Below are 26,197 nucleotides of genomic sequence, written 5' to 3' on the forward strand. Positions count from 1 at the left end.
ATTATTCTATAAGGCTGTCAGAGATGATAAGGTGTTACCCCAGTGTGTTGCACGAGCTGCGTTGGCGAGGGAGTTGGGGGAGCCGGTAACAGATGCCGATTGGGGGCAAGCGTGTATGTTGGTGAAGAAAGTGTCCTGTAACCATAGATTTAAATTGCTTCATTTGAATTTTTTTACATCGTACCTATGTGACCCCTGGATGCCTAAATAGAATAACTCTTGACGGGTGCGCGGTGTGTGATATGTGAGGAGCTGGGTGCTAGTTTTTTTGCATCTGGCCTGGTCCTGTGCAGGTATTTAGGGATACTGGGAAGCTGTAGTGCCAAAAATAGCAGAAGCGACTGGCATTGAGATACCCTTAACCCCGCTGGCTTGCCTTTTGGGAGTAGTGTCAAGACCCAGGGGACGACAAATCGATCACAGCATGGCCCAACTGCTTTGCTGCTGGCCAAGAGAAGAGTGGCCATTTGTTGGATGAGCACCCGGGTTCCTTTAGTGTCTTCATGGCAGAGGGATCTCCTTGAATGGGGAGTAGCAGAAGAGGTGCATATGCGTATTGCCCACAAGGACCGGTAGGCCTCTGAGGCAATCATGTTGCTGTGATCTCTTCTTCATAATTTTACAGAGGAGGATTAACACGATTCAATTGAAGGCTCTAGTGAGGGGGAATGATGTGGGACCCTACTGTATTTTTAGCACTGTGATTCTGGTGGCTGACTGTTATTATGTGGTCTCTTTCCATGTAGGCCGATGGGTTGACTAAGCATTGGAGTGCCTTGAGCTGCAAGGAGCTCTGCTCGGTCGACAATGTGACTGCCCTTCTCTTCTTTTCGTTTGTGAATATGCTGTCATGAACATAACTGTGAAATCATCCCTTCATTGACTTATCGATATGCACTGATTGTTAAACTTCTTATGTTGTTTTATTTTTTAAACCAAAACAGAAAACAAAAGCAAAAAATGCTAATAAACAAATTTATGAGAAAAAAAAGTCAAACAAGATATCCAGAAATAGTCTGGTTGCGTGACAGAAATATTTGTGTGTATCGAAGATGCTGTCAACTACTGCTCTGAAACAGATCATTGTTGCGGTGATGCTGAGAGTGGATGTATCCAAGTCTGTGAAGTATAAATAAATGTTGCGCCAGCCACAAATTCCCAATGCCTCACAAGTCATAAATAGGAATCATGTATTACTTTAGAGAAAACTTTAACTCCTGTGCTGGAAATCTAGAGTCCATCATGTATACGTATTGCACTCCTCTTCATAACCCCATCACACAACTAATGTAATAATAATAATAAAATTATAACAAGCATGTATGTAGCCCACATTAAGCATGCAGTGTCTCCTCTTTATGCATGTTAGTAACAGGAAGGGCCACTGAAATGATGCAGTTCTGTGACTGGCATTTTATGCAGAGAAGCAGATCCTTTGCAGAGGTCATCTGGTCACTTTTTAGTTGCTGACTCTTGTGGTCATGTGTTAAACTGATACTAATAAGAAGACATCTTTGCTCAAACTGTATTAATGTGTGTTAAATGACAAAACAGCAAAATAATGTTACCAACAAATGTGCAGCATTAAGCAGCATGATCTGTACTTCCTAGCCACATAATTCAGGCACCTCTGCCACATACTTTTGCCCGTCATTTGTTGCATAATTCCAGTGGCCCTGATAATAGGCGATCTGAAGAGAAGACACAGAGGGAGGCAATTACAGATGTTGAAGCATTTATTACCATGTAAATCAGAAGGTAGGTGATCAGTCATGTATGTGGCATTGTCCCTCCAGCAGCGTGATTTTATCACTTCATTCTCTGAAAAGCTTCTCTTCTTTCCAGCTGACATACAAAATCCTGAGGAGCCACATGGCACCACACACAAAACCATGACAAGACATGACTCCAGGATAAGGAAGGGACCAAGAGACAGACACAAGATAAAATATACATATTATCTTCCCACTGTTTGTTTTGCACTTTTGCCTTCTGTATAGCATCATCTGAAGCTATGGCACCCCTTCCGTTGGGTTCTAAAAGTTCTCACTAACTGTGGTAGTGGTGGTCTGGGCTCAGTGCGTTAGTTCAGTGATGGCCAGTCTCTTCCATGCAGTGATGTTGTGATATATCATTCAAAGGGTCGGGTGGTTTGTTCACCCTAGATGATGAAAGGCCACGCTAGCCCCTCTGGGAATTAAACATTTAAACCTTGCTTTCACCCAGCTCTATGCTGAGGACACATTAGGCCTGTGGGCTACCTTAGTCCATATTCAGGCTACCTTCACTTACATGCCGGGATCTCACATTTCAAATATTTGTAATGTGAACAAAATGTGTGCAATTATGTAAAAAAACAAAACCACTTGATGTACACTATTTCAATTGTTTAGGGTCTTTCCACCGTGGCCCTGTGCGAGCCATATTATAATAAACTATCAATGTTGTGTCAGCAACAAATCTGGACTCGTCATAGCATCTATTTGTAGTCTTTAATTTAGTCTTATACAAAAAAGACTTAAGCCACAACACCACATTTGGGTTAAATAACTAATTGTAAATGCATTTATGTAGAGCTTACTGCCCCTGACAAAGGGTTGAAGCGCTACTTGGTGAGTAGCACGCTACTCTGGAACCCAAAAGGATTAGTGGTGGATTGGTACAGGGAAATATGAGTACACTTTTAGTATTAGTACAGGGAGGTATGAGTTAATTTGAGCAGCGGACATGTGAGTCTGTTCGTTATTTAAATAGAATAATGGAGGGAAGAGTCAATAAGTGTTAATTGGGAGATTATAGTAGTAAGATTAAGTTTGGGATGAGTAAAGAAGAGGTGAATGATTTAAGAGTCTGTATAAAGGTATTAGGGAGATCATAGTTAAATGGGGCTTGAGATGAGTCAAAGGAGAGATAAATGAAGGAGAATTTTTTATTTTTTATTTTTTTATTAAGCATTTATAATAACACATCCACTGTACCCCATCTGAGAGGCCAGCACTTACATCTTGTGCACTGATTCAAAAGTAAGAAGCAACAAATGCATACATCATCGTACAGTATAGCAGTAAAAGGAGTCAGGGCTTCACAAGTACAGTACAACATTCCGGTAGTTTGAAACCTCTCGACTGGCACAATGAGTAATGAGAAAACATACAGCAACAGAAGGCTAAGTGCAGAAAGATTTAGAAAAGAAAGAAGACAGAGAAAAGGGAGGGGAGTAAAGATAGAAGCGAAAGAGGAAAGCACAGAAAAACAGTGCAGCCATCAGGTCACTAGTATAACTGCAAGCCGTGAGGGATAGCATGGAAGGAAAGCATAGCAATTGGTATTCTCATTGGGAAGCGCCTAGCCGTCAGATAGCACCAAATTCTCAGATTCCAAAAATAAGCGCAGGGGGGGCCCATATGTTTCTCGGCCGGGATCCCGCTGGCATCAGGTCCCAGTATAACATTAGTTCTTGACAGAACGAAGCATCTCGCGGCCACTCATGACAACGGGGAGCACGGCTATGCCCCCCAGCACATCGCAACCCTGCGCTTAGCCAGCAGCAGTCCCACTAGTCTCCTGTGAGCAGAAGGGATCTCCTCCACAGAACCCAGAAGGGCCAGTTTAGGGGTATGTAGCAGTACAAGATCAGTCATCGCCTCAATCATCCGCAGCACCTCTGTCCTGTATTCGCGCAGAGCAACACAACTCCATGCGAGGTGCAGAAAGTCTGCATCAGGAGCCTTACATCTAGCACAGCACGCATCAGCACGTATCAGCACGCAGACCCATACTTTGCAAGCTACAGAGTGTATAATACAAACGATGTAGGAACTTAAAATGAATAAGGCGCAGTCTGTAGTTAGGGGATAGCTCTCTCATATGTGCACAGCATTTTCGCCACACTTCATCAGGAATGGTCTTGCCGATGTCCACCTCCCAGTGCACCTTAGCTTTAATCTCAGACTTCGGCGTCTCGCTCTGCATACAAGCATAAGGCTTGGTTAAAAGCCTGCGCGGGGATTGCGTTTGATACATGAGTTCCAGCACTCGGCACACCAGCGGCATCTCAGGGAAACAGGGGAAGCGCGTGCGTAGCATCGTGCTAATTCTAAAAACATATAGCTGGTGCAGCGCAGAATCTCGGACAACTCTAAGTGTTGCCTCAGAGAAGATAAACAGCCCACCAGAAAACCAAGAGCCTAGGGTGGTTAAGCTAGACTCACGAAGAAACTCACGCACACCGGCATCCCCCGACAACTGTGTGTCCGCAACATCCAATACTGGCATCGCAGGTGCAAAAGGCTTACGGCACATTGGCACGCCGCAACAGCGCAGTCCAAGCCCTTGCCGTACAAGTTGCAGCGTCAACCCCACGCGGTCTGGGTCTAAACGGGTTTCCGAGCACCCGCGGTAATCTATCAGGCCACACCTCATCACTTTCAGGCGCCAGATGTGGCAGGTATCTTGTGGGGTGCAGACAAAAATGCGCAAAATGTGCCTGCACACATTGATAATAGAGCTCTAAATCCAGAGCAGCTAAACCTCCCATCTCAAACGAGAGTATCAGTTTTTCCCACGATATTCTGAGCTATCCACCAGCCCAAGCCAGTTTTACCAGCGCAGACCTAAGTCTCTGCAAAAAACTCACAGTAAGGACGAGAAGTAGAAAAAGATTTGGGCAGAATGACCATCTTCACTATCGCATTGCGACCAGTCAGCGAAAGCGGCAGCAAGTGGCACATCTCCACCTTGTCGTCCAGCCACGTAATAGCTTTGCCCTAATTTGCTGACCAAAGCGTTGCTGCCTCCCTGCTCAGCCAGACACCTAAATAACGCACCGGGCCATCAGCCCAGCCAATAGGGTAGTCAGAGGGGAACCGTGCCGTAGCCTCATAAAGAGGCAGCACCACCGACTTGGACCAGTTGATGGTAAACCCGGAAAACCGTCCAAAGCACACTATTTAATCTAGCAGGACATCGAGGTGGCGCTGCGGATCGCGGACATATAAAGCAATATCATCCGCATACAGGGAAATTAACATTGGATGCTGTCTAAATGCCAGTCCTCTATGGTTGTGGTGCTGTATCAAGCACACTGCCAGCAGCTCCATTGCTATTGCAAAAAACAATGGAGAAAGTGGGCAGCCCTGACGAGTGCCCCTAGCAATCAAAAAGGGGTCAGAGATAGTCCTGTTTACTCGCAACCGAGCAGAAGGTCGGGAGTACAACAAGCGGATCAGCTGAATAAACCTGACACTCAGTCCCACTCGAGCCAGCAGAGCAACCATGTACGACCACGCCAGGAAGTCAAAGGCCAGTGACATCTAGAAACACAGCCGCCGCTCGGTCATCAGGGTCGATCATGCTAGATACCGCAAAGTATGTACGAAGATTGGGTAAAATAGAGCGGCCCGGCACGAAGCCGGATTGATCCGGCAGCACCTGAGTCAGAAGCAAAGGCTGCAAACGAGCAGCTATCATCTTCACCAGAATCTTATGGTCTATATTGATTAAGGAAAGTGGCCAGTATGAATCGCAACTGCTGGGGTCCTTCCCGGGCTTTAAAATAGTCACATTGAAGCCCCCCACCCCCAGCAAGGGCCCACTACGCAGTGACTCAATTAACTGCCACACTTCCCCGAAGAATTCAGGGTCATCTGTTTTAGGGCCGTAAATCGATACTAGTCTACAAGGTCTATCCAGCAATGTGCCACGTAACATAACGTAATGGCCATTAGGGTCTGAAAGTAACTTTTCAGTGCGCCACTGTAGCCCTTTCCGAAGCAAAGTCGCCACCCCTCTAGCAGATCGCGAATACATCGCAACATGACACTCTCCAATCCAACCAGTTTTTATCCATTTTTTTGTGGCCTTGACCAAGTGGGTCTCCTGCAGCATGCAAATGTCAATCACATCGCGCTGCATATAGGCAGACAGCAGTCTCATCTTGCGCCCATCATTCAGGCTGCGCACATTTCAAGTAAGGCAGCGCACAGACGTCACGCTTTTCCGTACCATTTCAATATCCAATCTGAGCACACATCCTCCCATACCATTACAGTCAAGGCTTCAGCAGCATGCATAGAGAGGAACAGTAAGAGAGGAAGAAAGATAGAGAAAGCGAGCCAGAAGCAGAACATATCCAACCCGCAAAAACGCTGACCCCTCAAACGGGTCAGAGCTACAATCCCTCCCATCCCTAGATACACATCCCAAAAAGTAAAAATAAACAATGTGAAAGGACTCATCCAGTGGGCGTGAGCCAGGCCATCCAAAACTCACAAGGGGGACTCATAATACAGGGTGTATAGTAGAGCAGCCACCATGAACAAGTGTAACAATAACAGGTTTGCCAGCCACAAAGGCTCAAGAAGTGCCACAAGGGCCCCAAACAGTAGAAGACATTTAGTCATTATCACTTAGAGCATCTCTCTCTCCGCCAGTATCTCTCGGGCTCTCCAACGGTGCCTTTTTAGGGACAGATTTTGCCAACTTACCAGCCACCTTTGGATCAGTAACGAAATGCAGCTTGCCCTTATGCTGCACTCGCAGTTTAGCTGGGTAAATGAGGGAGTATTTAGCATCGGTCTGACTCAGAGTGCGCTTGACCGGCAAGAAAGCCCTGTGGGCAGCTTGCACCCCAGCAGTATAGTCAGGAAAGATACTCAGTTCAGTGTTATTACAGATCACAGGTCTCCGTTCCCTGGCCAGTCTAATTATAGTGTCCCTATCTCGATAGTTCAGCAAGCGTACAATAATGGGGCGTGCTGGTGTGCCCGGCGGCGGACGAGGTCCCAAAGATCTGTGGGCCCTCTCCACCAACAACATCCAGGAGAGCTCACCAGGGAATAGCTCAGCCAGCATGGTTTCAACATAGTCCTCCATACGCCCCATAACTGTTGACCCCGGGAGACCAAGTATGCGAATGTTATTACGGCGCGACCGGGCCTCCAAGTCCTCGTTCTTGCTGCGGATCACCTCCAACACACGCTCTATGCGCAGCAATTGTTCTCCGTTTCCACGGCGACCATCCTCCAAATCCAACATGCGTGATTCCAGCTGCTCAAAACGGGCGTCATGTCCATCCACCAGCTCCTTTATACAATCCATTTGCTCGGTCAAATGGTCAAGCTTAGCGTCAATGCCAGCTAGGCTATGTTTGAGGTCTAAGAACATAGCCTTCACAGAAGAAGCTGAAGACCCCTCCTCAGGCGACAGATCCTCCACCGGATGGCCAGCCACGCCACCCTTCTTTTTACCCCCCTCAAAAGTGAGCTTGGGCTGCTTATGGTCAACCTTCCTCTCCCTCAGCTTCGTCAGCCAAACCAGCGTCCAGCAGAATGTGCCGTACCACACCAGTAGTAGTCAACGGGGGGGAGAGGCCCACAAAGGATAAGAACACCACGCAGGCACTCACTCCTGTGCTTCATTTACATCCCATCCCTGCATGGAGAAGAGGCAGGATGACAGGCCCCAAAGTTAAGTCGGCGCCTGGCACCACGCGGTCAAGCGCAGCTGTCCATAACCCACCTCAGCAGTCCAAAGCGGTACCCCGCCTCCACCACAGGGCCGAGTGGCTCAAGACCCACTGCTGAACTGGCCCCGCCAAGTATCCACAGCTGCGCCCCAGTCAAATCCAAGGCACTGGGTCTCAGCGCTCCAATCCACCCCCACCACACAATGAGGGGAAAAAAAAAGGGGGGGGGGGGGAGAAACACACCCCCGCAGCGGCAGCAAGCTGTCCAAATTCGCCCAGTCACAGGGGAGGCGGAACAGAGAGGCCGTCACCCAGCTTAATAGGAGGCCCAAAACCCCCTCGGGTGCCCGCGGTCCGACACAACCGCCGAATGGGCCCCGCAGGGGCAAGAAAACAGGGCACCACAAAGGAAGGCCAACGAGGCAGCCACCAGGTTACAGCTCCTGATACCGGGAGCGAAAGGAGTGAAGAAATAAGGGGCCGCCCCCCCCCCCCCCCACGACACTCACCAATCTAGCCCAGCTTCAACCGGGCCCGCCACCTCAGTCGGCCTGCCCCGGGACGCCAGGCAGGCCGAAGCGCTGTCAGCCGTCCGAGCGGCACACCACAGCAAACCGCAGCCTCCCTGCGACCTCCGGCGCCGCTCCCGACCAGTCACAGGAGTCAGGCAGCCGCTCTCGAGGATAAACGAGCAGATCGGGTGCCCCTCGCCCAGCAGAGCCTCACGGTGTGGCAGCCATCTTGCTGGTCGACCAAGCCATGCCCCCCCCAATGAAGGAGAATTTAGTAGAGTTGTTTGGGAGTTCACAGTTGTAATCTGAGGTTTGGGTTGAGCCAGGAGGGGTAGATGAGGGAAGAGTATGGGAGGGGTTATTTCGGAGAACATAGCAGTAGAATGTTTTATGATTTAGAGTGTGGAGCTAGAGGATAAATTATTAGAGGTATAGGGTGACGACCAAACAGAGTAAAGCTTGAGAGAGTAAAATGTTTTTTTTTTTATTCTTGTACAGTAGGATTAGAGTAGTAAATATACAGATACATGATTACATAATCAAGGGAATAAATGAGTAAGAAATATAATAGATTGAGATTTAAAGTTGCATCATATAAACACAAGCTCTCAAGAGTTACAGTATTTTATCTTTCCTCAACATTTCAATAGTGAAATGCTTGTAGACAAATAGTTAAGATAATATTTACCTATTGTGATAGATAAAATAAAAACAGACTCATAAGCATCTAAGCAAGCAACTTATATAGGATCTAGGCAAAAACATGTCAAGTATAGAATAATAAACACACATATATATACATATATAAACACACACACACACAGAGAGAAACATACATATATTCATAATTAAAAAAAAATAATAATAAAAAAATATATATATATATATATATATATATACACACACACACACACACACACACACACATACATACACCTACAAATACATACATTTAATTAAAGTAAAATATACATTTTTAAACAGGCCTAAAGAGTACGTATATATTTTAAGATGAAATAGTTATTAGACATATTTGTACAAAGAAATACAAATATCTAGATATATACACAGGGATATGCAGTGCATTGATGTTTGAGTATGGTAGTTATGTAGGAAAGGGCCAACTCTTGAGTAGTCTTCTGAAGATAAGATAGTTATCCGTGGATCCTGTATTTGGTGGTAATGAATTCCATAGTCTGGTCACCTGAAGAGAAAAAGATCTACCACCTATTGTCTTTCTTGTATGGTGGTGTTTTGAGGTGGGTACCAATCTTGAGCGGAAGTTTCTTTGTTGAATGTATTTAGTGATTTTATTCCTGAGATGATTGAGCCTTGAGGGACACCTGCTTTTGTGAAGCAGGGTTTGGATGAGAAAGGGGAGGTATGGATGCGATCCAGTCGAGAGCAGTCGCCTCTATGCCGGTTTCACAGAGATTTTGTATTAGAGTGTCATGGTCAACTGTGTCAAAGGCAGCTGAGAGGTCCAGGAGAAGTAGTGCAGCAACTCCATTGTGGTCTATTGTGTTTTTAAGATCATCCCAGATGGCGATGAGGGAAGATTCAGTGCCTCTTCCTAGACGGAATCCAGTTTGGTACTCTGAAAGAATGGAGGTATCTTCAATGAATTGTGACATCTAGGCGAAAGCTGCTCTTTCTCTCAGTTTGCCCAAGAAAATACCATTTGCAATGGGTCTGTAGTTATTGCAGTCCGACGGAACCAAGTTTGTTTTCTTTAATAACAGGCATACGTATGCCTTTTTAAGATCGTCAGGAAAGATTCCTGTAATTAAAGAAGTACTGATGATTTTTCTTACTGGTGTGGCAGCAGAGGTAGATTAAAGAATATTTCTGAAGATGTATGGTGGGACAAGGGTCAGAAGGGCAGTAAAATTGCCTTCTTTCTTCGACCAGTTCCATAAATTCACTTTGTGATATTTGTTTGAAGGAGTACAGAAGCTTGGTTAGCTTACCCTTGGAGAGAATTTTTGGAAATATGTTGGTTCTGGTGGTTTTCCTTTGTTTTAAATAGGAGTACAATGTTTGGTTGTATAGTGATTTGCCAGTTTATCTGTGAAATCTTGAATAATGGGATGAGTTCCTTCCATGCATTTAGGCTTGCAAAATTAGTTGAGAAATGTATAAAATTCTTTATTTGCAGATAAAGCATTTTGAATTCTGAGTAGTACCTCTTTTTTTTGTTTTTTTATAGCTTTTTTGATTTCAATATTCTGTTAAGTTTGCATGGCTGAAGTTTGTCTTGAATGTTGTTTGATTTGAGTCAGGTTCATTGCAGTTTTCTGATTTGTTGTTTTATCTTTCTTAGTTCTACATTTCTCAAAGGTGCTTGTTTTATTTTGTCTTGTTTAGCTTTTCTTAGTGGTATTAGGATATCGAAAGCATCCAGTAGCCACTTGTAAAGGTTTAGAACAGATTTTATTGTTTCTAGATTTGTTCTGGCTGTTAGTTGTGTTTCTAAGTGTTCAGAATTAAGTTTGTTTCATGGACAATAGGTGGAAATATGTAAGGTGGTCTTGGGTGTGTTGATGTGTGGTGTTTTATGTTGGAAAGTAAACAAATGGTGGTCTGACCATGCGCCTGGTGCGATGCTTTGAACGGTAACTAGGTCTGGGTTTGCAAAAACAACATCTGGGATGTGTCCGCCGATGTGTGTGGGATTGTTTACAATCTGATGTAGGTTCTATGTGACTAGGTCAGTGACGTTAGCTTTTGGACAGAGCATATTGGATTTGTCAAACCAAATGTTTAGGTCCCCATGAATGCATAGGTTGGAGTGTAGTATTAGAAGGGCTGAAACTGTGGCTAGAAATGTGTCTGGGAATGGCATTTTTTTTCGGGCTTTGAAAAGGATTTAAATGTATGTTTTTTTGGGGGGAATCCAAGGTAGGGTCCAGAACCACATTAGAGTTTCTTGATACCTATATAAGATAAATTATGTAAAAATAATTTATATGGAACCTATTTACACAGTGGTTACCCTGCAAGCCTGGCATGGATCCTGCCTGTTTGTTGTCTTGTTCAAAAAAAGACTTCAGTCACAACTACACATTTGGGTTACATAAGTACAAGCAGTGGCCAGTCCTGGTGGCCACAAGAGTTCTCCAGTTTAAAACATTGCCTGCCTATGGAGTCTTTACTGTTACTATCCAGGATTGACTTTAAGATGTAGTCCTTGGGGTGTGTACCCATATAAAAAAAACATAGGTATATTCCTACAGACACAAGGAGGCGTGGTGAAGTACTTACAGCAACACCAATAGAAGCAGGAGTGAGAAAAGGACCACTTGATAGGGTCAGAAAGATATTTTTTTGACATTGATTTTCCATGTACATGGTAACCACAGCAGTCAGAAATAATGCATAGAGTTTACATCAAATGATGCATGGGAACTTAGTGGAGTGAGTACATGAATCCTGGGGTTGGAAGAGAGGAGAGCAGGTTAAACATTACTGGACTGTGACAGACGATGCATGGATCATTATAGACCGGAATTCAGAGGGTGATGGGGAAGCGCTCTGCACCTGTGACCGCGACTTTGGGGGGTATTTGAAGTGGGGTCTCTCCAAACAGGAAGCAGTGCTCTTCAAGCGCTGTTTTGGACAGTGCTTCCTGAAGTGGCATCTGCAAGGTCACTGTAGCTGTGAGGCGACTGTCAAAGCCATGACAAAAGTGAACTCGGAGAGGAGGAAGTGATGGAGTTTGCTCCACTTTTGTGCCCTATGATACACTGTGGCACCCTTGTGCTAGCTTCCTTGCGCTATTGGGTTAGAAAAATGGGTGTTTCTACGAACTGAACTCTATTTGAAGAGGCCCAATTTACATACAAAAGCTAGATGTTTTTTGCTATCAAGCTTGAAGTTGTGAAGTGCTTGGGTCTGGAGTCACAACTCCTTTTTCACCATTTTGGAGACAAAACCTTATGCCATCTTCTTGCCTAGAACTAACCTATGTGCTTGGCTGGGGACCCTGTGGAGGTTATCAAGAGCACGTGCTATCCCCTAGTGTTAAGCTCTACTCAAGTCAGTTGGTTAATGCACCCACTGCAGAGGTCTTGACAGAACGAGAATGTCAGATTATAATCCTGACATAATTTTTTCACCTCTTCATCGCTGCAAGGTCAATGGACATGGATAATAGGGATTTTGTTAAGAATGGCGCCTGCTTCGTAGTGCTATGGAATGGCAGGACCTGTATTACCAAACACTGTATATAAAAAACAAACAAAAATACGAGTTATTCCCAGACTGCCCCCAACACACCAGACAAAGAAGCCTATGGGAGAGGATGTGGGGGAAGGGCCAGAGCTGCTGACTTTGGAGCTGGGGGAACACGGTTTGAGTCTCGGCACCGGCTCAACATCCGGTGATTCTGGGCAAATCACCTAATCTCACCTTGCTACCACAAAAGGAATGTGTTCTTGTGTAATGTAACCGGTACTTATGTAAAGCGCTGTAATACTTTTGTATTGAGTGTGCTATATAAAACTGAAAAAACAAAGCGCTCTAATACCTTCATGTCGAGTTTGTGCTACATAAAACTGCATAAAAAACAGACACCACAGACATAAAGAAACGAGCTGCCCAAAAACAATGAAGAAACAACATACTGCCATGAGAGAGGAGCGGTGAGGCAAAATAAAAAATAGTTCGCCAAACTAAGGAACATGCCCGTTCGTGCAATAATCCATGTAACAGGATCAGTCTCCAAGGCAGTAAACAAAACCTCAAGGTGGGGCTAACGTAAAGCATTTACCAACGGCATCAAAGGATTTGTGAAAGGCAGGTCCAGGAACGTATGAAAGATATGGATGTGAGATGGGCATGGTTAAAACCCACAGAATGGATTACAACATGTCGAGAAGAGCAGGGCTTGCACGCTGCTATGCTTGACATAAAAATAAACTGAAGAAACATCCAACAGCTAGGGAAAAAAAGAGAGTGGAGAACAATAACAGAAAAAGAAAGGGGTCATATCCAGACAAAGAAGGAAAGACAAGGCAATACGGAAAGGGATATACATTCCAAAAATAAGCAACCTTTCTAAGAGGGTGGTGAAGAAAGTATAAAATGTTGATGAGTAAAGAAAATGAATGAAGAAATGGAGTTTCTATGAATTGTTGAAAGATCAAGGTAAAATACCAAGCAGGAATAAGGCAGAGGTGTGTATAGTTGTGCGGTCAAGTCTTCATAATTAGCAAGCAAAGGCTGGTAGACAGTTAAAAAGAAATATACTGAAGACATATGGAAATGAAGCAAAGTGATCATCTAAACAGGGCACGCCAGAAGCCAAAATTAAATGTATCTATTGGTTGGTGAAAAACATTACAATCATGAGGTCGCAATAGATTTAAAACAAAAGACATAAAAAACAGTTTGTGAATTAATCTAAATTATAAGCAAAATATATGTAATGCACTATAATCTGCGAGTGCCTTAGAATTTAAACAAATTCTGTTGATATTCAATAAGTAACAAACCCCTTTCCCAATTCATTGAGAATTACAAAACGGAAGAGCACATAATAGGCTCTATTAATGAAGAGATGCAGACACGAATGACAGATGTATTAGTGTTTACCAGTGTTAACAATAAAAACTACCAGCCACATATACAAGAACATATGTGAGTTCACAATTGCATATCTGCCATAGTAAACTAATCAGTATTCCCCTGCTGAGTAGGTAAGTCACAATTTGCTTTACATCGCCCTAGAATTAAGTAAAACTAGGTAATCACGTGTAGAATGAAGTGCAATTCATTAAATATCTGCAGTAAGTAATAGGGTGTATAGTGATACTAAAATGTGACAAGACAAACAAAGAAGAGATATTCCACCCACAAACAGCATGGATTTTGAGAAACAGCACAACAGAACGCAGTGAAGACAGTATAAGTAAAAGAAATGAGTGTGAAAAAGGGATTCAATTTCTGAAAAAACAAACTTAACCACAAGAAAAGGTTAAGATAAAGAAAATTAGCTACGGAGCGAATGAGCACGCTAAAGACCAAATTGACAGCAAAGTAAGTGAAGATAAACTGAGCTGCCAATGTAGTAGGGAGGAGTTGAGAATCATCCATTTATAACTGGGTTTGCAGGAGAAGACAGTCATGGGGCCCATAACACATGTACCTACTTCTCTTCACGCACGAATGTAAATTAATTATTGTAAGATATTTCCTTCAGATGACTCCAATTAATAACGTCCACTAAATTGGAGGATGAATTTCACAAGACATCCCCTCCAGCATTGTGAAGGCTTGTACTCTTTACCCACTTATTTTCTTACATTGCTATGATCATCTCCTGAGCTAATCAGCTAACCTTGCTGCGTGGAAGTCTAGCTGTAGCACATAGTGCCTATCAAAAATACACAGTACAACACCGTCCCACATGTTAACATTAACGCTTCTTTCTACATGTTTGCAACCTGAAACTGCATGTCATCTCAAAAAGCATCCAGTATATTCCTAAAATCTTGCATGAAACACTAAGCTTTACTTATACGTCTGCTTGTTGCGGTTCCATTTTTTCCTTCGAATGACACGCCATTCCTTCAATTTTCTGAAAGCACTCTCTCTGTGAGCACAACCCACTATAAGTCACATTCGGGTTTACCCTGATCTCCATTACTGTATTCCTTCGGACTGCCTTTAGCTCATTTCAAAGAATGCAAGCTCTAGTTCTTCGACAGGTCATACCCCTGCAACTCAACAATACCTCTCTCATATCTAATCAATTAACCCATCAACCATCAACATTGGCACACAAACCTCCCCTAAAGATGATCCCACCCAACTCCTATTAATTTAATTTGCCACAAAGAAACTGGAGTAAATCATTGAAATGGTCTGTTTAAGTGCACAAGAACTTAGGTTTCAGAGCAGTGTGCTGACCAGCATAAAACACTTCAACGCCTTGTCAGTGGTAGTGCTATTAAATGCAACTTAAATACAATTTGTGTATCGTCTTATTTTTTTTTGCCATAGTTGCACTTCAACTACCGTAATGGCCTGGAGCAAGACCTGGCTACTCTGGATACAGGATGCTTTACCTTTTGCCCCTATGTTCAAACAATGCATTATGCCGAATCATACACATATTCTTGTGAATGCAGGCAGATCTTGCTTTTCCATGACAGGCTGTTTTACAAACTGGAAAATTAAACCACCATACTGAAACGAAGCTTACCTTAAACAAGGCATCTATGCCAATTTATATGCATGAAAAAGTGGAATGCTCTAGCAAGCAAAGTGTCAGACAATCTAGGTGTTCACTGTGTACGAACAGCAGCAATTGAAAGAAAATTGAAACACGTGAAAGATATCAAGTCAAATATTAGGATGAAAGTAACTGCTTAGAGTAAGGTCCTGTGCCTTGTGAGTAAAACAAGCAGGACCAGAGGTTCTAGCACTTAGGTGCTCAGAACCCGTCTACTGATAAGAAACATTTTTAAAGTGGTGAGAAAATGTGGTAATGTTAGATTGGGAAGATGCCACTGGCACAGTATTTAGCTCCTGCGTTTCCCTGCCTTCCATTAGGGTGTGGGCTCCAGTCACTCAAGCTGGAGAAGTCAATTCTTCAATGGGTGGCTGCATGTCCGTGAGATAGTCCAAGTCACAGGAACGCAAACAGAATGAGTATTTACTAGCCAACTGCCTCCCTCTACTTGTCTGTCTAAATGATCAAGAGTTAGACGAAGGCAGTTGGAAGACAAAGGTAACCCATGTGATCGGTGCTTAACAATAGTCTTCCATCTGAAAAGAACGCAGTTCATGGGACTCCATTCACTGCTGCTTCTGAATCATGATCTAGTTCGATCACTTGGCCTCCATCTCTCTAGCTGATCTCATTCAGCCTACGTCCTACCATGTGCCAGTTCAGCCTTTGCTTGCGTAGCGCTCAGGAAGACTTCCATGGCAACCATCACCATGGCTGGTCCATTGCCTGCTGCTTCAAACCTCCAATCTACGCCTGCACTGCCACCTAGGGCTGCTATCAAAGCTGTGAACAGATCTTGAAGCTCAGCTGCCAAGAGGTGCTGCCCACAACCTCTCTACTTGCTGTAATGTTTATACACAAGATTAGCTTGAGCTTCTACTTTACATGTCTTATTTGTTCTGTGTGACTGCAGCCTGCACTGCTGCTCCCTAGCTGGGTGGGTGGGGGGCGGAGTACAGATGTGAGTGTGTGCAGCTTGCACAGTTTATGTGGTGAAGGTTATGTCTGTATGAGCAATGCTTGTACTGGTAATGGTAGATTCATGCATGGCCTGTGCCCTCAGTATACTACTGAAGCTCGAGAAAGCCTATCAACTATAAAAAATAAAAACAAAGGGCAAAGCCAACTGTTGCACCAAAACCCTGTTTGGAAATCCAAACATAGGAAATACAGGTGTTAAGATAACTCAACTCAAAGGTAATCGGTTTTTTTTATCACAAAAGGTTAATGTAGATCCAGTAAGAATAAAACAAGCCGTTCATGTTGCTTAAAGGTTTCTGCACAAGTCTTAACTAGATGAGTTTTCTTAATAAAGGCGCTACCTCCTTCGTCCATATTGTCCACATCCGTGCTTTGTGGTCTGTTTATAAAATGTTCAGGAATTGTTGCATCTCCAGGGCATGGAAGCTGAAACAAGTTCTTGCACAATTTGCAAAAGAATCACCTGCACTAAAAAGAGGTTTTTAATACTGAACGTGGGCTCAGGTTAAAGAGGCTGGACAAGTGGACTAACGGGACATTCCTTTTTATGAGGATTAGAATGTCTGATCTTTCAAGTAGTTATTACATTACAAACAACAAAATCATATGAAAAGGTAGACCGATGAAAGCAAAGTAAACAATAGGCTAGAAACACATCTAGACAGACAGTCCAGGTCGGGATTTACAGCTACTCGTCCACAAGAACCCAATGTTTTTACTTTCAAATATTTTTATCAGTGGCAAACGCTCGAAAATACTCCATGAAATTATTAAAGCCAACACAAGCATGTACCATTTTAGAGTACATCTACAGAGAGCTTCAGAGATAACTTCAAAAAAAGAGGATATGTAGAAGGGGCAGGTAGCAAAGAGTAGATAAGCACTGGCAAATCATTGGTCTCACCTATACAAGACTTATTGGCTTTGCAATGTGTTTTAGCGATGTTGTGCATTAGCCTGACTGCTGTTCAGCACGGCTAAAAGTTAGTGGCATGGAGAAGCGTGGCGTGTAATGTCATAGAATGGTACAGCGAAAGATGGAATAGAGTGTTGTAGTGTGGAGTAGCAGAGTGTGTTGTGCATCGGAGAGGCAGAGAGTGTTGTGCATTGGAGTGGAAAAGTGGAGATGCATAGAGTGCCAAACACTGGTGTGGCATAGAATAGAGGGAACTGGTGTAGAATGCATTGGCGTAGAGTGCAGTGGCATTGAAATCAACAGCGTCACAGAATGGAGTGGAGTAGATTAAAGTGGCGCAGAGTAGAGTGCAGCGGAATAGAGTACAGAGCAGTGGCTAGAGCAGAGTGGCGTAGAGTGGTGCACAGTGGAATGGCATAGAGTTGAGTGATACAGAGAGCTGTGGCGTAGAATAGAGTCCAGAGGCATAGAATGCAGTGGCGCAGAGTTGAGTGGAATAGAGTGCAGTGCCATAGAGTGGTGCAGAGTAGAGTCGGGCGTAGCTCCAGGGGGAGTGTTTGGGGAGTTACATTCTGGAAAATAGTTGGGTACAGATGCTTTCAATTGGTTATGGTGAGGTGTCTGTCGAATTTCACAAGAAATGTTTACTCAAACACAGACAAAAACGCACAAACACTCTCGCTCTCTGCTCTGGAAGTCTTAAAGTGTTGGTTATTTTACAAAACATTGTGTTTTCTTCACTTTCTACTGTCCCTTTAGTTCATCTCATGTGCCCTGCAATATATTTTGACATTGTACACCAGTGTGATTGTTGGGAAATTTGAAAATAGCCTCCCCCCCCCCCAAGTATTACTGACCAAGCTATGCCCCTGAGTAGAGTAGCAAAGAGTGGTGCAGAGTACAGTATAGTACTGTGGCATAGAGTGCAGTGTCAGAGTGGAGTACTGTAGAGTGGAGTAGTGCACAGTAGAGTAGCGGAGAGTGCAGTGTTGCAGAGTAAAGTGACAGAGTGGAGAAGAGTAGAGTGGCATAGAGAGCAATGGCGTTGAATACATTGATGCAGAGCAGAGTGCAGTGACACCGAGTGCTGTTGTGGAGAAAAGTGCACTGGCGTAGAGTGCAGTGGCTAAGAGCAGAGTGGCGTAGACTGCAGTGGCGTGGAGTGGTGCAGAGTAGAGTAGAATAGAGTGGCGTAGAGTAGACAGTTTCAGAGTACAGCAGAGGTCTTCAAACTACAGGTTGCAACCCCAAGGGGGGCTGTGGAGTCATCGGAAGGGGGGGTGCACATTACTCAGCCACTTCTGCCTCAATCCAAAAAAAAATTGTTTTGGAAAATGACAACCGTTCTAGGCCGGTTAATTTAGATAGTTTAAAAAGCTTCAGCTGAAGTGTCATTCAGTGAGTCTCCTGTTAAGTCATTCAGTGAGTCTCCTGTTAAGTGAATCTGAGGGAGGGACAGACGTCTAAAGAAGTTTTTTCCAGGGTGCCTGCTTGCCTGAAAGAAAGGCAAATATGCACTGCCAGTTAATCTGCAAATGTAAAGGACGCTTGGGAGCCGGTACTGATCGAATCACTGGAAGCTTTGTGAGGACAAAGATTAATTATTTTTGAGTAGTAGCAACAAAGTTAACAACTGAACTGTGAAGTGTGTGCTTTTAATTGTAATTGTATTTACACAGAGTTTACTAACCCTAAGGAGGAATTGAAGGGGCAGTTATGGAAAGAATTATTTTTTTTTTTTTTAAGTATTATATATGGTCTGCCTATTACTAAAATCTATATTTTGGCAACACTATTTTATGGTAAAACATTTTGTAGTTATCTATTTTATATTGTGTGTAATGCAAATATAAAATAATGACTTACATATTCACAGTGCTTTTTGTCCTCTCCAGTTACACACCCACCTCTGCAGAGCATGAACTAAGAGGTTTCATAATGCACTAAAGTGCATTTACCACCGAGTAACAACTTTCTTTTACTAATTTTTCATTTAAGCTGGTTGGTACTTTATATGTATCTGCCTGATGGTGACCTAAAAAATTTACAGAATATTTTGGGGCTTATTTATGAGAGGGTTGTGTCGGCGGAGCATCACTTTTTTTGATGCTCCGGCAGCACAAGCCTCTTAATCATACCTATGAGGCGACACAAAGCCACCTTACGTAGCTTTCATGGCCTCATACATATGGAGCAAGGCAAAGCAGTGCAAGCTGCTGTGTTGCCTTACTCTGCGTCAAGGAGGCATTCCATGGACGTTGCAGAGGCTGTTCCCACGCAACACCCATGGATTCTGACGCTGCCCCAGATTTTCCAAATCACAAACTGGAGCAGTGCTCAAACCATACGCCTACCCAGATCAGATGTAATGAGAAATGCGCAGAGGGAAAGGACAGGAATGCACTGTATTTCATAAACAGTCCATTCCTGCCCTTTTAAATTGGAATAGGGTAATGAAGCAAAAGACTTGCGACACTGCCCTACGCCAATTCGTCATGAATGAGGACCTTTGTTTTTTAGCCTTACCTTTGACCACTCCACCACACTCACTAACCTTTGGTTTGCGAACACTGTTTGATATTATTTGTTCACCGTAAAAATGATTTGCCATGGGAATTGGGGACATTTATGATAGTCGGTGATAAAGAGTACCAGGTTCTATAAGTTTTTTTTCAGGAGGGGGTCCTTACACCTAAAAATTCTTGAAAGGGGGTCCCAGCATTAAAAACGTTTGAAGACCTCTGGAATAGAGTGAAGTGGCATAGAGTGTTGTGTTGCAGGGTAGAGTGCAGTTCCGTAGAATGGCACAGAATGTAATAGCGTAGACTAAAGTGGTGTAGAGTGAAGTGGCGTACAGTACAGTGGTATAAAGTGGAGTGGCGCAGAGTGCAGTAGTGTGGAGTGGTGTAAAGTGGAGTAGAGGTGCAGAGTAGAGTGTAGTGGTGTGGAGTGGTGCAGAGTAGAGTGAAGTGGATCATTCATGGTGCGGTAGTACACTGCCATTACAGATAACACATCTTCCACTGAAATGACCAGTACATTCGGCCAGACATACAGTTTTAATAATAAATCTATACAGTGCACAGATGAAAATGTGTGGAAACTGAATCACCTAGGGTAATGATTTGTTTTGAACATATTGGAGTATTTGCTTCCAACACACTTCAGAAATAACAAACAATGTGCTTCATTTGTGAGTTCATAATTCTGATATACTCCGAAACACTTATACAGTTAATTTATGTTGTTGTGTGCTAGAAGAAACTCTTTTCTACCCCCAGTACACAGCAAGATTGTCACATGAATCCTTTCAATTTGAAGTCAGAGAAAGAAACGTAAACAAGCGCCCTTGAAAGACAGTGCCTGACATTTGACCTCAGTCTTTGAACGCACAGCAAATGTGACAAGATAAGAACAAGGTTTAAAGGCCTGTTAATAGAAAGCGAGTTTGTGGAAGGATACAGAAAACACAGTTTAGGCAACGGGAGGGACAAACTGAACCTGGAGAGCATAAAGCAAATATAGCCAGCAAATGGAAGGCCATAAAGTGTGAGCTGCAAACCACAGTGCCAATGATAATCAATGAGCAGAATGCATTTCTTGTCAACTTTCTGAAAGTCCCCAGGATGTCTTTAGCAAATCAGATAGCTGTCCTGTCTAGTAGGCTGCGAACTAAAAAAGGAGATAGAGGCGTGAAGCAAAAGCAGTGGATAAGCTACAGGAACAAAAAGGGGAGACAACACCTTGCAATGTACTTCACCATTATAGCCTCAATAGTTTTCCTCTTCATTACGCATTCACATATGTCTATCTGTAAGTCTCAGAAGGACTCAAGTGACAGTCCCTGGAAAGGTCAACCACCAACGCCGGATGGGGATATTTAGGGAACAGGTAATCAAGGTTCTTTTTTTTTTTATATTGCCTAAAAAGAAATATGCCGCATTTTCATGTGGGGTCACTTATGACCTGGCATTCGCTGCACACTGAAGTTGAACCGACTAAATTTACATGCACTTTCCAGTGCACTTGTAATTGTTGTCACCTTTGCTGTGTCTCAGTGCTTAAGTCTGAGAAAATATACCAGACATATACCTACCCTACTTACTGGTTACCCTACATCACTTATTGTTTAATGTTGTTGTTAGATCCAGAAAGTTTAATTTCAAAACCTTGGTATTTATTAACCACTCATTTATAATTTCAATAAACCTTTGAAAACACCTTCATAACTGTGACATCATATCCACATTAAAACATTTTGCATTTCAAATAACATAGAACAAAACTCAAAACAAATATTTAGACTGCATGACAAAAATAGTAACTGTTCCTTACGGAACCAGTCAATTGATTGATGCAGGTATTACAGTTGCTGTAGTTTTCAATATAAGCCTGCTATCACTGGCTTCCTTGGGGGTGCGATATCCAATTTAGTCCAGCAGATTTTAAAAGTTCATGTTCCTTATTGATTATGAGCTGGACTGCTGAGGCCCATAGCACACTCCCCAAGCTAATTGTTGCCACGTTTTGAACCTCCTATTGCTTTTGAGTTCTCCTCTGGACCCTGACTGGTTCAGTTCTTATTTACAGTAGCAGTTAGGTATTTCCATTGATTCCTTCAGACTTTAAATTTTTTGTAGCTGTATCCATTAGACTTCTATGTTGAATTGCTTTTTCTCCATGCCGCTATGGCTCAGCGTTTCCTGTCTCCCGCGTTCAGCAGGTTGAGTCATTCGGAGGCTCCTCAACTCTTCGTTGTGGGACAAGGAAATTTTTCCCATCACCTGCAGACAGTGTTACTGCTGTCCTTAATCTGAGGTCTTGCAGGTTATGGTTCTTTAGTATTTCAATGATGGTACTATCGCCAGGATCTACAGGGGCAGCAGAGGAGAATGGGTGCGAGGGATGGGGCACTGTAGTCACTCTTTAAGGGATTAAATTACAAGTTGCAACCTATAAGGGCAAGGGAGGGTGAGGGATTATGATCAGACTCACTGCAAAGAGCCTGAATTGCCTCTTTTTGAGAGTCCTGGAACTGTGTAATTCCCAGCTCTTCCTGTGTTTTTCAACGCCTCCATTTTACAGCCAGCATGAACGTAGCCCAGGACATCCTCTTCTGCAACTCCGAAAAGCTCCTTGTGCCCCAAGTGATGCTCTGCTTGCTGCCACCTAGGCACAGCCTTTTTCACTGATGTTTTGACACAGCTCATCTTTTGCTCTAATTTCTCAATTGGGACTTTGACTCCACAGTGGCTTTTTCAACATTGTTGGTTTTCCAGAATAACATTGACTAACTCATGTCCTCTTTTGGTTGTTTTGACAAGTCCCTGGGTTGCCATATCTTCTCAGATTTCCCACAAATAACTTCCTTCGTGAGAGAGGCATGTAAAATTCCACTCTGCTCTTTTTATAGTAAATTGCAACTCCATGATCAAACCTATCCAGCACACTGCCATCACTCTGTGCTAGCCTGGGCATCAACGGAATAACCCACATAAACATTCTGGCATGTTTACGTAAATTTGTACATCGCATAGGCATTTGTCAGCTCAATACATCAAATATCGACAAAATTTCCTGAAATGTATTTGTACTATGGCGAGCTGCTAAGGACCTTGAATGTTTGTTGTCTCCTATCCCACCAGGCCTTTTACACCTAGGTAAAATGCTTTTCTGATTAAATAGCGGCAGTTTTGCACGTTCTGCATTAACTCGTATAGGCTTTTGCCAGTTTTATACATTAAGTATTAGTATTCCTTGCACTTTCTGTGTAATTATGCTCATTGTGTGGGCTCCAGACATTTCAGTCTTAACGGCTATGGTCTACATTAGTAAGACATTTTTCATGATTGCACTTTTTTGCTCTATTTTGCACTACTAATAACAGACGTAGTCAACTATGTTCCCCCCCCCGGCATACATTTTGCACATTCTATAGACCTTTGTTGCTTTTTACCAGTGCAGGTTGTTATGGATGCTAGTTAGGATTAGAACTAACCAGCTTGCCTTGCCCTATGGTCATAGTCTGACCAAATAAGAAACGAAGATCTGCATAGTTGATTGAATATGAAGGATTATTTTTCTTAAGGTTTTATGTATACATATGTCTGAACGGTATTCGTTTATGATTCTTATTAACCACAAAAAAAATGTATTACTTATAACTCTGTGATCAGTTCTCCCACACAACTTGGCTGGGAATGACTTCCTTCCCAGAGGGTACCTCTCCGCAGGCATCCACTTAGAAGTAAAAAAAAAAAAAAAAAAAAAAAGGTTAAGATGACCCTGGTTATGGCAACAATTCTTAAGGGGATACTGTGCTTGAGGCATACAGATCCTCCTAAAAGGAATGAAACACACAAAAGGCGATTAAAGAAAGCTTGCAACAAGTTTAACCACTGGCAATTGCTCGCCGGAGCATTTCAACCCTTTGTTCTTTTTTCCATCATGTGACCCCATCCTTCTTTTGCCCACTGTAGCGTTCTCCTGAGCCCAGGAGGAGGTAAATGAATGTTCCACACATGGAGCTTTATAACAGATGTCTTTATTCTTCAACATATTATTGTGCTCTCTCGCATTGCGTCTAACTTTTATAAACACACTCTAACACCTCCCATTAGATTACATAATTTCTGTTTAGAGTCCACCCAGGACCATGAGGGCCCTAGCACGCAAGATATCAAAGACATTACAACCACCATGCCACCCAATCGTTCTTTTGCCCACCATGCCATCTCAGATTAGAACCAGCCATTGCAAATCAGTCTTGGTCTTGTCACAATGGGAACAGTCCAGCCCGAACTGTCATGCCAGATCCTCTCTGAAGCAGAACACAATCAACCCAAGACCGGTTTCTCCCCAATTGGAGCTCTTCAGTTGGGTGTAGCCAGGTTCTGGTAGCACAGTGAGCAAGAGACCCACGTCTGGTCATACCCTTGACAACTTAGGACATTGCATTAAACATACAATAGGTGATGGAAGAATGCTTGTAATAAGTCAAACCACTGGCAATCACTCGGTGTAGCATTCCAGCTCACTGTTCTTTGCCAACCATGCCACCTCAGATAGGCCCAAACATATGCAAATCAATCTTGGTCCTGCTCCAATGGGAACAGTCCAGCCTGAACTGCCAACATTACTGCAAGCATTTCTTTATTTCCTTTCATGAGTTTGATATACTCCCCTGAACGGCATCCAGGAACAAGAAAGCAGAGGCAGCATTAGGAGCTGAGGCCAGTTGAATGTTTTTAATGCAGATGTAAAGAAAAGAAAACTGTTACACCCCATTTGGTATCAACACAATAGATTCTTAGTATGGAGTGACAATAGCATAAAAACGATCTGTAAACACGCTGCCTGGACAAACGAGATACGTGAGCAATCGTTTCCACAGACCGTGAATACCCTGAAGGACAATCAATCTTCTCTTGTTTTTTGTTTTTTTTAAACAAAAGTCGAAATAAATAAGATTTATTTTCACAGACTATGTTTCAACTTTATCAACCTCAAAAGCAGAAATAAACACCAGAGTCGAACAAATCAAGGCCCCAGAATACCACATTCAGTCACACTGTCGGGTGCTCTTGGAGCCGATCCAAAGGGGTCAACGTTCAACTCTGCTGTCAACACCAAAGGGGAACATGCAGATGCCATTAGTCATTTTGTATGAAGGCAATAATCAACAAGAGCAGTGGTGGCATTTGTGGCTAAGTCTATGACATGGTGACTCAAACAGCTAGCAATTGTGAAAGAAATTGTGTGCAAAGTTTAAGTTTATCTTTTTATGATGATGGTCTCGAATTGGTAAACTCAAAACTGATGGCACCTACAGGAACACGATATTTTTGAATTTCAAGCGCTAACTGGCAGATGTAAATCTAGGTAGATATTCTCTAGGCACCACAGGCAGTGACCAGACATATCAACCGCAGTACCACAGACAGTGACCAGACAGATCAACTGCAGTAATCTGATCAACTCTTCGTCGACTTTTTGAATGCATTCTAGGTACTTTAGCTGCAGTTATGTATGAGGCATGCCTGTGGCATACAGTCTTGTGCCACCGTTTTCCTCATACACTACAATGTTCTTTTCTTGAATGGCATCTTTTGAGTGTAGTGGACATTCTAAGCCAGAAATCATCTGCTGTTGATGGGCTGGGGTGGAACAAAGCTGCTCTACATTACCATTTGCTGTTATTTCATCAGTACGATGCTGATGAAATAACAGCAAATGGTAATGTAGTGAAGTGAAGTGATTACGGTCCAGCGTTATCAGACCACAGATTGATTTGTTGGCTGTACCAATAGCACAGGCATGTGACATGACATTGAGCTGTAGTGCACGAACACAGACTTTAGAGAAAAAATAACTGTTGCGTTCCTTGAGAATGTAGGAACCTTGCTATACTGGATATTTTTGTTTATGTTAATTTTTGTTTTTTCTCTCTAACCTTCCCCTTCCCATTTCCTCCCCACTCCTGTTGAGCATGGTACAGCCCATGGAATGTTGTAGAGGACGATGTCATGGGGGCTGCTGGACAGTTATCAGGGACGTGTTCTCCTCATGGTATGTTTAAATAAAGAGGCTGTTGCTTACCTCTCGTCTCCTAAGAGTTATTACAGGAATCACCATTCGCATGTAGGGTAATGACCAGAGACCTCCCTCTCTAAGCAATTTTGTCGACTGCTCCTGTATTTCAAGTTGTGCTTTCCTACATTCCAAAGGTGTGTTTCAATTTTAGCCCAATGCCTTTTCTTGGGTAGGCCACACATTTGCTACACCAGAGTGCACTGCACATACTGTGCAAGTTACGTGCAGCCTATCTATAGTCAGAGGGTTTCTCAGCCTTCAAGTCTGTCTACACACTATTAGTTAATGGCAATGACCATTAACAATCTGAATGCATCCACAAAGTCTACTTTAGCAAGGTGTACCAGTAATATGCACATTACACTTCAAAAGGAGCATTACATATACAGTGAATAGGAGCAAACTCAACAGCAGACACTGGGAATAAAGTTAATCTATGATATGCACCGAAAAAAACAATATCATTCCATTTTATCCTTCAGTTAACATACTTT

The 26,197-nt window shown here is 43.2% G+C and overlaps 1 protein-coding gene across 1 annotated transcript in view; it reads right to left on the reverse strand.

Annotated features, from left to right (window-relative positions):
• PTAR1 (protein prenyltransferase alpha subunit repeat containing 1) overlaps positions 1–26,197 on the reverse strand; it is a 208,060-nt gene that overhangs the window by 43,839 nt on the left and 138,024 nt on the right. The gene's annotated exons all lie outside the window — the stretch shown is intronic.

Source organism: Pleurodeles waltl, chromosome 1_1 (assembly GCF_031143425.1).
Source record: "Pleurodeles waltl isolate 20211129_DDA chromosome 1_1, aPleWal1.hap1.20221129, whole genome shotgun sequence".
Lineage (NCBI taxonomy): Eukaryota > Metazoa > Chordata > Amphibia > Caudata > Salamandridae > Pleurodeles > Pleurodeles waltl.